Consider the following 12,835-nt stretch of genomic DNA (forward strand, 5'->3'; position numbering starts at 1 on the left):
GAGGTTGTCATCATAAATGGAATAATTTTCTCTATATCATTGTTTTCAGTATATGAACCTCTGCATTGCGCAAGTAATTTCAATTTAATATCGGAATGCTATTGAAAACATTACTGTCAGAAAGTATGAATCCCATTCTTTCCGTAACATGCATCTCAGCAGCATTCTTAAGAATGAAAGTCTTGTCCAAGACTATTACTTTCAAAATTCTCTGTAGAGATGAGATCAAAAACATTTACTTTATAAGGGGAGGATTCATAGAATCCCTACAGTGCAGACGAAGGCTGTTCAGCCCATTGAGCCACACTGACTCCAATGGAGTATCTTGCCCAGGCCCTATCCCCATAATCCCACGTATTTACTCTGCTAATTCCCCTAACCTACACATCTTGGGACATTAAGGGGGAATTTAGCATAGCCAATACACCTAACCTACACATCTTTGGAGTGTGGAAGGAAACTGGAGCACCCAGAGGAAACCTACGCGGACAGTGGAAGAATGTGCAAACTCCACATAGACAGTCGCCCAAGGCCGGAATTAAACCCAGGTCCCTGGCACTGTGAGGTAGCAGTGCTAACCACTGTTCCGCCCCAAAATTGGAAAAGACTTTGCACCACTAATTTTGCAGCTAAACGTTTTTGTGAAATTTCACTGCAATTGACTTTTAAGTAGAACCAAACTTTGAGGTCAAGTTCACAAATAGGCTTACATTAACATTGCAATGATACTGTGAAAATCCCCTAGTCGCCACACTCCACCTGTTCGGGTACACAGAGGTAGAATTTAGCATGGCCAATGCTCCTAACCAGCATGTCTTTTGGACTGTGGGAGGAAACCCATGCAGACACGGGGAGAACGTGCAGACTCCGCACAGACAGTGACCCAAGCCGGGAATCAAACCCAGGTTCCTGGCGCTGTGAGGCAGCAGTGCTAACCACTGTGCCAGGTTGATGACTATTTTAATATGCTTTTGGCTTTGAGATATCAAGCACTTAGAAAAACACAAGTATTTGGGATTGGCAAATATTGGGCTGATGTGCTGAAAATTAATTTTTGTTTCATTTTAAATTCAGTAGTCTCGGATCTAACTGTAAAAGTACCCCAAAGAAGTGGAAATCTTAGTAACTGCATTGTATACACCAGTTCAAAAAATACTTTTTGACCGTTTATCTATCATCAGTTTCAGTCTTTTCTCTAGTGGATGTTATAACTTCCCATTCATGGCTACAGCGTGGAGTTTGTGGATTTTTATCTTTAATTTCCTGTAGCCCAACTGCTGTGACTAATGGTCTAATTTTAGTTATCGTTATTTGTATATTCAAACATCAGAAGCTGTTTTTGAGATATTGTTGAGTACAGTTTAGCCAGAGTAAACTTAATTCCTTTGCAGGAATTAGTTAATAATTGCTGTCATAGTGGATAAGACAACCGAATGCCTGGTAAAATGTCCAAACACTATATTTTCAAGTGCACATTCTTGCCTCTATTGATGTTCAATAGCACTCTTCTGCACATGGTCTAAATATATAAAATAATTGAATGATGCAGAGGAAATGTGCTGAATCTATAAGTGTCAGGGTTTCAAGTTAATTTTAGCCATTCCTATAGACCAGAGTTGATTTTTTTTTTGTACTGTTGCACTAAACTATTTGTGAAATGAATGTTTGCTAAATTGTAAGCCTACTAATAATAGTGTACATCTTCTATTTAATGATTGGGTAATCCTTTGAAACAAATTGAACAAGATCTGCACTAAGGTGTTCATTTTCTGTATCAACATTTTCTAGTATGCCTCGAGTAGTTTTTTATAATGACCCATTTTATAATTGTCATGTATTGTAATACCAGTTCAGTGAACATTAATCTCTCTATTCCCATCCTAGTCATGTACTTGTCAAGACACCCCATAAAAGTCATTACTGTATCTGCTTCCATTACCTCCCCCGGCAACGAGTTCCAGAGACCCACTACTCTGTGTAAAAAAAATCTGCCACGTACATCTCCTTTAAACCTTGCCCCTCGCACCTTAAACCTGTGCCCCCTAGTAATTGACTTTTCCACCCTGGGAAAAAGCTTCTGACTATCCATTCTGTCCATGCCTCTCATAATCTTGTAGACTTCTTTCAGGTCTCCCCTCAACCTCCGTTGCTCCAGTGAGAACAAACCAAGTTTCTCCAACCTCTCCTCACAGCTAATGCCCTCCATACCAGGCAACATCCTGGTAAATCTTTTCTGTACCCTCTCCAAAGCCTCCACATGGTAGTGTGACAACCAGAATTGAACACTATATTCCAAGTGCGGCCTAACTCGGGTTCTATAAATCTGCAACATGACTTGCCAATTTTAAAACTCAATACCCGGCCAATGAAGGCAAGCATGCCGTATGCCTTCTTGACTGCCTTCTCCACCTGCATTGCCACGCTCAGTGACCTGTATACCTGTACACCCAGATCCCTTTGCCTATCAATACTCTTAAGGGTTCTGCCATTTACTGTATATTTCCTATCTGTATTGGACCTTCCAAAATGCTTTACCTCACATTTGTCCGGATTAAACTCCATCTGCCATCTCTCCGCCCAAGTCTCCAACTGATCTATATCCTGCTGTATCCTCTGATGGTCCTCGTCGCTATCTGCAAATCCACCAACCTTTGTGTCGTCCGCAAACTTACTAATCAATCCAGTTACATTTTCCTCCAAATCATTTTTTATTTATATATCAAAGGTCCCAGCACTGATCCCTGAGGAACACCACTTGTCACAGTCCTCCATTCAGAAACGCACCCTTCCACTGCTACCCTCTCTTCTTTGACCGAGTAAGAAGTCTAACACCAGGTTAAAGTCCAACAGCCGTCCAACAGTCCAATAGCTGTTGGACTTTAACCTGTTGTTGTAAGACTTCTTACTGTGTTTACCCCAGTCCAACGCCGGCATCTCCACATCATCCTTTGACCGAGCCAGTTTTGTATCTATCTTGCCAGCTCACCTCTGATCCCATGCGACTTCACCATCTGCACCAGTCTGCCATGAGGGACCTTATCAAAGGCCTTACTGAAGTCCATGTAGACAACATCCACTGCCCTACCCTCATCAATCATCTTCGTCACTTCCTCGAAAAACTCGATCAAGTTTGTGAGACATGACCTCCTCTTCACAAAACCATGTTGCCTCTCACTAATACGTCCACTTATTTCCAAGTGGGAATAAATCCAGCCTTTTAACAGATAGCCAAGTCACTTTGAGCAGCTTTTAGTCATCTAACCTAGAAGCAACTTTCCTATTGCTCACGTGTAGACAGATAAATAATCTATTAACATAAACGATGAGATGTGAATAGCATTCGCTGAAGATGCAGAAGTAAGTTGACTTGGTAGAAAGACAAAAGCATATTGGATTTATTGAAACGGCTGGTAAATTTGAATCATCAGGAACTCAAAGACTTATAACTTCTGACCAGTTTTCTAAACGTTTTTACAGTAGTTTTGTTGGTAACTTGGGCACAGCACTGGATGAACAACTGATCTGTGTATTGGATTAGATGTTATCCATTTTAGATGTGTGCTTTGCTTAATTGCTCGCTGCTGAGGCAGGCAGGTAGGAGGGTTCTTAATTATCCTTTAAAACTGCAAACAGCATTGGAAACCTCAACCGTGCTTTAGCTTAGGATCAGCCATTGTAATCTGCGGGCTATTGGTCGACTGCGAGGGTACAGTAAGTACTGTTAAACGTGGATGCTGTCCTCAATATTAATATACCACTTAAAATCTACATTGTTTAAAATGTTAAGTGAGTTAACACATTGCAGTAATTTATTTTTAGATTGGTCATTAAATTTCACCGCTGCTTAATGCCTTAATAGACTAGTGACACTGGTTTAAGTGGTAAATGAATGCTTGCACTTTGTGCATCCAAGGATTCGCAGTTCTTGAGGTATTTCCTCTATACAAACATCATTGGTCACTGGATTTTGATGTAATTGTGTGACCGCAATACACTTCAGGAGAATTTTAACTTGTTCCAACAGTGGCATTAATTGTTTATCCATAAATCCAATAATGTTTTAATTTAGATTTGAGTGTAGTCTTAAATTCTGAAGGAACACAATGGTGTGCTTTCCAAATTTAATCCATGTTGGTTCAATTTGAGCTATCTTTATGGCGAGGTGGTGAACATTGATTATGGCATGGCCGAGGGGAAATGCTGTCTCATGGAGATTATATGACATTTAGGCTCAGTTTTATTGAGTGTAAAAGTTTTTTTTATCCCCCCCCCAACCCCCCAACATCTAGTTCAGATGATTACTTAAAATTTAATGTGCTAACAGATGTGGTATTGCAACGTTTCTAGATTACTGCAAAACTGGATTGGTTCTCTTGATTAAATTATACTTTGTATGGCTTTGCTATTTAATAGGCTGTGCTGTTTATAGTTCAACTAAGCATTAAAATATAAACAGCTACTGTTTGAAAGCAGTGTAAAAGTTGTAGCTTCTTCAGGCACAAGAGATTTTATTAAAAGACCTAGTCTGATGCAATTAATGCACAGTTTCTGGATAACAAGGGAGGGAAATGGTGCACAATAACTTTTATTAAGCAATGGATGCATTGGTAGCTAGGTTCCATGGGCAAAAAATTTTAGTTTATTTAGTCCTGTTATTAAGTAATGTAATTCAGAATCAAAAGACTTTAGTTCAGTTAACTAGATATGGAATTACAGGACCTGGGGAAACCTGTGGCTGTTGCAAAATTTTGTAAAATTGTTTTGTTTTTATTCGGAATGAAATAATCTAAATGCAATTTAAATAGAAGATAATGTTAAGAGTTTTAGCCCAAAGCATTGTGTATCTGCATGTCTGGTTATTATGCAAGAATGCAATCCATGTGTGTTTCTGTAAGGTGCAATATATTGACAGTTTTCCAGCAAATACCATTTATCAATTTACTGAAAACGTTTCATGTTTGAAAGGGAGTATTTCCACACTAGCTCAGTTGAGACCTTTGACCTGTAATTCAAGTATCCCCTAGGTTTTAAGTTGATCTTTTCCTTAAATCTGCGGTTGTATGACTTAAATTTCCTCGCCTTAACTGCCTCTCTCTTTAGTTTTCAAGAATTTAAGTATTGGGTGCAAACTTTCACAACTCTAAAAAGAACAGAATGTTTTAACACAAACACACATTTTAGTTGTCAAGTAATCAAGTAATGCATTATGACTGGGCACTTGGTTAAATGTGACTTGTTAGCTCAGTAACTGTTTTTTGAAATAAAGCATTTAAAACTCCAAAGCCAAACACACCTTGGCACTAGTGGACAAATTGTTGCCACTATTTTACTGAGTCAGCTGGTGAAAGGTCACAACTGGGCTTAGTTTTCATGCTTGAAATGTTTTCTGATGAATCTGCGTGGTAGCTGAAGTCTTTTTTAAATGGTTTCCTTCTAAATGTGATTGAAAAATACCTATGACGTGTTAATCAATTAATTTACTGATGTGTAGCATAATATTGGTCTTGAAAATGTATATTCTGGGATTTTTTCCCGAATGTGTGGAAAAATATTTGGCAAAGCTTGCAACTGCTGAAAGTGAGTTTGAATTTTTTCAGATTTCTTTGATCTGTAGTTTTTGAGTACTAATGGGGAAAAAAATGTTCAAGACACCAATATTAATACACAAATGCATGATTTATAATATGTACTCAGTAAATTCAGTATGATGGTGTAAAGTATGTACAAATGTAATCAGGGAAGAACAAAATCTACATCATGAATTTTGACACATTACAGCTGTCTGAAGAGAAACGTCTCCAGATAAAAGAAACAACAAAGGCTCTTCACAGAAAAGACTGCCCTTTATCCATCTGTTGGAATTTCATGGTTGAACAGGAATTCTCAGGCTACGTGGTTAAACGGAGCAACAGTAACGAATAAAGCAAATCCACTGTAATGGTAACTGATTGCTCTACATTTTTTTTATGTTGCTTGATTAACCATTTTATTTGGACACAACCTGTGTGACTTAAAAGTTACTAAAAGCTTTGGCAACTCTTCGTATTCTAAGCGTTAGAAGTACAAGACATGTAAAATTAAAAGTCGTTAGCTTCACTGTTTTTATAGTTCTTTCATCTTGTTACCAAAATTGTTACAAAAATGTTAATGTTCAAATAATGACTGTAAACAGCTAAGTTTCAGTTTATCAAAATAGATGTACTATTAGTGTTGTAATAAACTGTTAAATGGAGCCTACAGTTGTGTAGATTATGCAAGTTCTCAGATTCAGTTTCTTGATGTTGAATTCCTTTTTGAAGGCTGTATGTTGTGGTATTTTAATTTGATAAATTCCAACATGTGTAATTTGCCTCAGTTGGTTTGAAGCTTGTGTTAGTCAAACTCACATTGTAGTTTTAATACAGAAGTATAATGACAAAGAAATCCAGATGTGGCTGATTGAGGACATTTTTAACACGCTCACTTCGCGTTTTCGTTTATAAAAGATCAGTAATATAATATGTGACAAACACTACTTGTGTAGAAGAAAGTATTTTTCCTGTTTTGTATGTCAGCATAGTGTATTGGGCATGAAATTCTGATTTTAGTGAAGGACTTTTTCATGTCCTGTGTTAATTGTTTTTATCTGCCTCTGCTACCTCAATTGGGAAGAGGAATGGTTTACTTCAAAAATGTACAGCAGTTGCATTTGTATTTTAATGTAGACTATTTGGGACTACCAAATACAGTTTTTAACTGAACACAGTACAGACAGACAATCTGAATATAGAAGTAGAAGCCCATGTTCTAAGTTTTTGTTGTGGTAATTGAAACTGAAAGCTCTGTATCTGTTTTCATTTTGTCTTGAGTTTGAATTTGAAAACCACCAAAACCTCTACACACTGCTTTTTACTTTGTGAATAGATTTCTAGCCTTAGTAGAATATGCAGTTAATGTCAAGTATTTTTCTGCAGCCTTAGTTTCTGAAAATTAGCACAAAAGGTGTCTAAAAGCATGTATGGTCAAAAGGGCAGTCTGTGTAGATTAATTTTTGATGGTTTTAATGTTCTTGTACAAATCGAGAACAAATCAAGGATAGCACAGTTTCAACTGTCTGTATATTAGCACTATTTTTGCACTGAAAAGTCTTAAATGTTAAATGTGTGAAACTCAACCACTGGCCAAATACAAAAATGTCTAAGCTTTTTGAAGAAAGAATGCTTTTGGGTTAGGGTGTGATCAGTCTAATGCACAATTGTCAGTTGCAAAATGTCCTGAGTTTCTAAAGTGTAATAAAACAAATCTCAGTTCAATGGGTGACTGGTTGCACTAGTAGTAGCATTTGACTCCCATTTAGAAGTCCTGGTTTTGAGTTCTTGTGTTCATTGAGCTTGGGACTCAGCTATTTTCATGGGAATTATTTCCTCAGTCCCTCATAGCTAGATGGCGGGGTGTTGGAGTCATTTGCTGTGGTAATATTTTTACATGCATGTTGCATTCTGGAGTGGTGGTAAAGGCTCCGACTTTCTTTCCAACATGTGGCTGACCAGGAATTCCTCCAACTCTTACTGCCTGCCGTTGGCATGTGTTGGAAGGATAATCAACCACCTTTTTTGATCATCAGTCTTGGGGTGGGACTTTAACCCGGAACTTCTGAGTCCAAGGCAGAGACACTGCCCACTTCACCAAGACTTCCCTCAGCTAGATAAATCTCTTTTTATGATCAGTGATTTGACTGGGAGATTCAATCCCTAAAGTTTGCTTCCTTTTGGCTAATTTGGCGCATTACTGACAGCATATGTGGGGGAGTTTGTTCACACCGTTTGTAACACAAATTTCAAGCACTAGCAGTGGGGCACTTAAATTTAGCTTCTGTTTGACCGAGAGAGTAAATGTGTTTTTCTAAAAAAACAATATTGACTGGTCATGCTTTCTTTTCTCAAACTTGGCTGACAATTTTTCAGTATCCAAGACAGTTTTGGTTCCTCACTACACTACACAGCATTATTGCAAGTTGTTTCCTTCCCTTAACAATTCAGACAACCAATGTTACATGTTTTTTTTGGCGGGCCATGGTGGTGGGGGATTGACAGCGGGGGTACCATTCATGTAATTCTTTAGCCCATGTAACAGGTGGTGCACTGTTTCACCTCATGTACAAAATTTTTGTGTTTTTACTCAAGTCAGTAGTCGCTTCAAAAAAAGACCGTCTACCATAACTTTGTTATTCTAAAAGTGGTAATTTTGGTTTTGCATTATATTTGTTTTTCTGGAAAGCCTTTGATCTGAACTCGTAATTGAAAAGTGTATTGCCAGGAATTGTAAATGGATCATATTTGTATGAAATTACTTCATTAATTACAAAAGCAGTCAATTGAATTGTTATGGATTGGACATTGTCCTTTTTTGAAATGATGAATTTTGCTTTAATAGTTCTGAACGTTAACCTTTCTGACATTTGCAAGCTATGTTCACCAAGAAACCAGACAGCACAAATAAGGTTTTCCAGTACAGGTATGAGATTTTAAATTAAATAATGTTGGAAATTTACCAAAAAAATTCTTAAAACATGGGTGTTCAAAAACAAGACTCAGGTAAGTAAAATCGTTTTTAAAATTAAATTTGGATATTTTGCTTATCTGCTTTTACATCATTGACTAAGCACTTTTGTTACACATTTTTAAAACAGTTTTTTAAAATAAAACGTTTTATATAAAATTCAAGTGTTTTTATTTATGGTATGCAGTTGTATATAAATGTATCAAAGGTTAGTCTGTAGTTTTGTTTTACTGGCCCAGATCTTTATGGCATTTCTAATGGGAAAACCTTTGCCCTCGTTACAACTATAAAACTGGCAGCTGCTTATCCACACATTGCGGTTAAACGTGGAAATCCAGAAATTGCTGCCAGTGACTTCTTGCTCCTCCATGGTTAGAAGTCCCTGCAGATGGGAAATTGCTCAAATTCCCATTTCTACACGACTGCTCTTGCTGTGAACCTGTTGAAAAAAGTTATACTATGTTGAATGAGATGTGACTGGGTTTTTACAGCCTTCCAAGTTCACAGTTACTGCAGAACAACCTCGCTCACCCTGAAACACGTGTTTGTGGAATGTCATTTAGATTTTTTTCAATTTGATATTTCGATTACCTTAATCCAATGTGCATGTCCCAAGCTTTTTTCTGTGTATAAAATTTACAAAATGTGTAGGATTATTGGCAGTTTTACTTTTTTTGACTGAGAATGTAATTGACTGCTTGTTTTGCTTGGATTGCATCATGCTAGATGCTGTGGCAATCCTTTGTTGATGCCAAAATTAGAAATATCACTGGGAAAATGAAAGCTATGCCAGAGAGATTGTTGGATCTTTGTGGGCTGCTTTCTTCGAGGTCAGTGGCAAGCGCCACCACCTGGCTGCTGATTGCAAATTCTGGGCTAATTGGATGCCTCTTTCTGCTAGTGTCAAATGATAAAACTCAGTCCTTAGAAAATTGTACTTCATGCTGGTTCAATACTCTTAAACTATGTTTAAGGTTGTGATGATATGGTAGAGTTCTTCCAGGTAACAGATTTGCACTGCTGAAGATCTCAAATTCCAGTTGTGCAGGTGTAGTTGGCCTTCATGTCACAGCTCCCATTTTTTGAAAGTTCAACTTAGATTCCACGGAGCGTGTCAAAAGGCATAGTCTCCACGTTCTCTGCTCCCATTAACCTTTGTCATGTGCACAGAATCTTTCCATCTCTGAAAAGTGATGGGCTGTAGCGAGAACTTCACATGGGGTGTCTTCATGTGGCATATTTTTGCTAATATCTGAATCCTTGAGAGGCACATTCTACCACAAGTGTCACACGTGAAGCTTCCAAATGTTGTGGGTTGCTTTCGGCATGGTGCCTGTTGCCAAGCCGCAATATTGTGATGCATACTTCATAGGAGTTGTCGCCATTCTGGTAACGGCTCATGACTCCCATGGGTCCAAATCTATTTAGGTCTGTGCGTCCCAATGTTTTCCCAGTGTAATCCCATTTTAATACTTCAGACTACATCTAATTCTAGAGTGAAAATTGGTTGGGGTAGGGTTAGAAGGTAATTAGTAGAGTTGATGAGGGGAAGCCAGTGGTTGTGGTTGATTTGAACTTCTGGAAGGCTTTCGACAAGGTCCCACATAAGGGGTTAATGTGTAAAATTAAAGAGCACGGTGTTGGGGGTAGTATATTGAGATTAATAGAAAACCAGTTGGCAGACAGGAAACAAGGAGTAGAACAGGTTTTTTTCCCTAAATGGCAGGCTGTGTCTAGTTGGGTATCGCAGGGATCAGTGCTAGGACCCCGGCCATTCACAATATAAATGATTTAGATGAGGGAACGAAATGCAATATCTCCAAATTTGCAGATGACAAAGCTCGGTAGGAGGGTGAACTATGAGGAGGATGGAGAGATGCCTCAGTATGATTTGGACAAGTTGAGTAAGTTTGCCAGTGCATGGCAGATGCAGTATAATGTGGATAAATGTGAGGTTATCCATTTTGGTTGCAAAATAGGAAGGCAGATAATTGGTGATAAATTCAGACAAGGGAATATGCAACAAGACCTGGGTGTCCTTGTACATCAGTCATTGAAAGTAAGCACGCAGGAGAGTCAGATGGTGAAGAAGACAAATGGCATGTTGGCCTTCGTGGTGAGATCGAGTCGGTTAGAATTATGTTCACAGGAATTTGGATGGATCAGGGCGATCTCATTGAAACCTAGAAAATTCTAACAGGATTAGGCAGGGTAGACGCAGAAAGGATGTTACTGATTGTGGGGGAGTCCAGAACCAGGGGTCACAGTCTGAGGATGCAGGGTAAACCATTTAGGGCTGAGATGAGAAATTTCTTTACCCTGAGGGTGATGAGTCTGTTGAATTATCAATTAAGTAATTGAGGCCAAAACATTGTGTGTTTTCAAGAAGGACTTAGATATAACTCTTGTGGCTAAAAGGATCAAAGGACATGAAGGGGAAAGTGGGAATGGGTTACTGAGTTGGATGATCAGCCACAATTATGAATGGCAGAACAGGCTTGAAGGACCCAATGGCCTACTGCTATTTTCTGTTTCTGGAGGGTTGTTGAGCATGGTAGTGGAGGAGGATGTTGGGAGTTGTTAAATGAGGGAAGAGGAGAGAGTCTGACTGGGAAGGGGGTTTAAAATTTCTGGGTTTACCCTGAAAAAGTGAAGACCTCACCATTTCACAGGCTGTTGTAGCAGTGATTAAACTTTAGAACAGATGCGATGGGGTGGCACAGTGGCCCAGTGGTTAGCACTGCTGCCTCAGGGCCAGGGACCCGGGTTCAATTCATGGCTTGGATAAGTGTCTGTGTGGAGTTTGCACGTTCTCCCCATGTCTGCGTGGGTTTTCTCCAGGTGCTTCAGTTTCTTCCCACAGTCTGAAAGGTGTGTTGGTTAGATGCATTGGCCGTGCTAAATTCTCCCTCAGTGTACCCCAACAGGCGCTGGAATGTGGCGACTCGAGTAACTTCATTGCAGTGTAAGCCACCTTGTGACACTAATAAATAAACTTTTAACTTGAAGATGCCATGCTTACTGAGAAAAAAATGACCATTTAAAGGAACCACAAAGCTGTCAGTCCAAGCTCGACAGCCACCATTGCTCGACCGCAATACCCCATCATTGCGGCACACGGTTAGGGAACCCCTGGTTTAATCATCTTATTACGTTTGTAATTATCCTCGAAGCAAAGCTTTGGGCGTTACACTGGTCATGTGATTCTGGCAACTTTCTCCCACAATGTCGTGGTGTATATGACCATATTCCATTGCACAGATGTGCTTGAGCCAACTTAAGCCACCGTTGTTTTGAGTGCTAACAAATGTAGGAGCTCTACCTTTGAGAGGTTCGCAGCATTTGTGATTTTTGTCCTGCCAAGATATACCCACATGCATGTTTCATGAGTCAACCAAAGGTCGTAGCTGCTTTCTGCAGCAAGTCGCTGACTGTTGTCACTGTGGACCTGAGTTAGAAGAACTTATCAATCACTTACAATGAGGTGTTGTTTAGTTTGATCAGGGGCACAGATGCAACACCTCCCATTGTCACGGTTTTCTTGATCCTTATAGTCTCCTCTACAGTTATCATCTGATGGAGTCTCCATCAACATATATGCACCAGTTCTGTGTGCCAGCATCTCAGACAAAATTGTTTCTGTGACTCACTACGAGATATTCAGAGGAGCACTCCCAAGCAACCAGAGGCTCTGCATCCTTGGTGACTTGAATGCAAGTGTTGGGGCAGACTGATTCTTCACCAATGAGGTGGACAAAATCAAGTGACATGAGTTTTGTGCCCTGAATAAATACTGCATCATTAATGTCATCTTTAAGAGCAGACATTGCCATAAGTTATCAAGGTGCCACCTAAGTTCTGGACATCATGAGAAGGTGCAATCTATCCAGTGTTATCCAATTCTGTACCCACCACAGTGCAGATGGCAATACCAACTGCACTTGTCACCAGCAGATTGAAGGTGCACCCCTTGAAAGCTTCACAGTTCCAAAAACAATAGCTGTCAACATCCCACTAACTTTGGTGACTGTCTATATAACTCAGCCAATTGTGGGAATTCTCTACAACATATGCAACGCCCAAATCTGGGCAATTTTGTAATAAACCAGCACAAAGGTTTTGACTACACATCCGTACTGAGCTAACAATTTTACTGGAATTTAATTGGGAAACAGCAGCGTCCTTTGAAGTGATATGTATCTCAACTAAAATTAATACAGTGAATGCATTCTAAAATGCCCTCCGAGCATAGCTGCTGCATGCATGAACTCATCATTTTTTATCAATGCTTGGAGTG

At 39.2% G+C, this 12,835-nt stretch overlaps 1 protein-coding gene across 1 annotated transcript in view; it reads left to right on the plus strand.

The window, feature by feature from the left end:
* cpsf6 (cleavage and polyadenylation specific factor 6) overlaps positions 1-7,292 on the plus strand; it is a 46,845-nt gene extending 39,553 nt beyond the window's left edge. The window contains exon 10 of the mRNA XM_078219740.1: positions 5,779-7,292. The gene's annotated coding sequence lies outside the window, so the exon portion shown is untranslated. The remainder of the gene's footprint in view (positions 1-5,778) is intronic.
* The last annotated feature ends 5,543 nt before the right edge of the window (positions 7,293-12,835 follow it).

The sequence above is a fragment of the Mustelus asterias genome, chromosome 9 (assembly GCF_964213995.1).
Source record: "Mustelus asterias chromosome 9, sMusAst1.hap1.1, whole genome shotgun sequence".
In the NCBI taxonomy this organism is placed as follows: Eukaryota; Metazoa; Chordata; class Chondrichthyes; order Carcharhiniformes; family Triakidae; genus Mustelus; species Mustelus asterias.